This window comes from Equus quagga, chromosome 6 (assembly GCF_021613505.1).
Source record: "Equus quagga isolate Etosha38 chromosome 6, UCLA_HA_Equagga_1.0, whole genome shotgun sequence".
In the NCBI taxonomy this organism is placed as follows: domain Eukaryota; kingdom Metazoa; phylum Chordata; class Mammalia; order Perissodactyla; family Equidae; genus Equus; species Equus quagga.
The window spans coordinates 15,825,114-15,827,069 of NC_060272.1; positions in this window are offsets into that span (position 1 = coordinate 15,825,114).

Genomic DNA, 1,956 nt, shown 5'->3' on the forward strand with positions numbered 1-1,956 from the left:
CTAGCTTATTAAAGACTCTGAGAAGTCCTGCAAGAAATAAACCTGTTTAATTTTTCTTATTCTTAAACTCATGTATTTACCTTTGGTAACTCCTAATAATATCAATATTGCACTTTGGGAAATGCAAATATACAGAAAAGCAAGTTCTACAAACAATGCTTCTCTACATGATTTAAGACTCTTTCCTGATTTCACCCCCATTCGTTAGCTAGTTTTTAGCACCCAAAAAAGTGTACAAAGAACAACTTTGACCATTTACAGGTTTTCCTGAGCACTTCATAGGTTTTCACTGTATAATGAGTTAAACTTCACAACAGGCAGCATGCAGGAAAGAGAAGGAGGGATCCAGGGCACTATGGAGACAGAGGTGAGTAGAGGGAAAGGAGCCACAGATGGGTGACAAAGGGAACTGGAGGAAGGTAAGCCTGTTACTTGGCCCTGATTTATTAAACCCATCTGAGATATGGGAAAACTGAGGCTTAGATGAGTTAAATAACTTGCCCTAGTTCACACTAGCAGCTTGGTGAACAGCTTTAACCTGAACCCATATTGCCAACTCCAGATCCTGTGCTTTCACTTCATTACATTTGGCGTAATATCACACCATTGTTAATATTGCTCCTATGAGAAAGGTGTCATGGTATAGTGTTGAGTGTAGGCTCCACCTGGTTCTCAAGTTCAACTCCCATCTCTCCCATTGATTAGCATGTGACTTTGCCTGGGGTCCCTTGTACCTAGGATTCCTTGTCTCTGCAGTGGGAATAGTAATCCTCATAGGATTATCAAGAAGATTAAAGGAGTTGGTGTTCAGAAAATACTTTGAATACTTCCTAGCAATATTCAAATAGATACTCAATAGATGTTGCCAATTACTATTATTACTATTATTCATGGCTTAATTCTCACATTTTCCAATTTTCACAGCCAAGGCCAGGCTATCAACTATCAGGAACCACTGGAATCAATAATAAAATATAATCTCCCTCTCCTTCCTTTCCCATAAAGCTGAAGGAGGGCTAAGAGATCTTAATGTGAAAAATCACACACTTCTCAAGTAGACTGTATGAGATCCTCAGTCACAACGTGGCGACTAAAGAGTGAAAGTATTGAGCATGGAAGGAGAAGAGAGACAATATCCACTTGGCTTGTGCTCTGAGGCTCAGAATTGTATGAATCACAACTCAGAATTAAGGGTGAGTTTTGCTGGGTCAAATGCTCTCTTGCTGATTCATTACTGAGGATATAGCTGATAGAGAAGAAGGGATGTTTACTGAGAGCTAAAGCCTTGCTATAACTACTCATTGGTTTTTATATTGATTGATTTAATAGCTTTGATCTATAATCTCAAAAACAACTCTGTTTTTTTTCGTAACAGTGGAAATGCTATTAATACTTTCCTGATGAGGTAGACTGAGCATTTTACATGAGTTAGAAACAAAGGAAAATAAATGTAAACTATTTTCCACTATTCCCAGTATTTCTCCCTTTGTGTTGTCTTTTTCTTAAGTTTGATTAAATTTAGAATTAAATTTGACATTGGTAGTGCATTTAATACCTCAATATATTTTGATGACACATTACTGCAGCACAGAGATGAATTTCGTATTCTATTCGGGTCAGCTATGTAAATCAACAACATTAATGAGCTTTATTAAATCATCTTAGTAAAAGCTCCACTGTCTTAACTGTTTACTTCAATCTACATCCTACAAAAAACAGCTGTCACTTTCTGATGATCTTATTCTAAGTGAGGATTTTCTTCTTACAATAGGAAAATTGATACAGGTTGTAATCCAACAGAAATGTCATATTTAGAGTCTTTAAAAGAGATGCTGTGTTATAAAATGCAGGACTCATAGATCCCAACTTATTGTTAAGAGAGAACATTGGTGAAGACAAGAGTTCAAGGAGAACACTGCGCTTCTGTCATTTACTTTGTATGCAGAACACTACTCT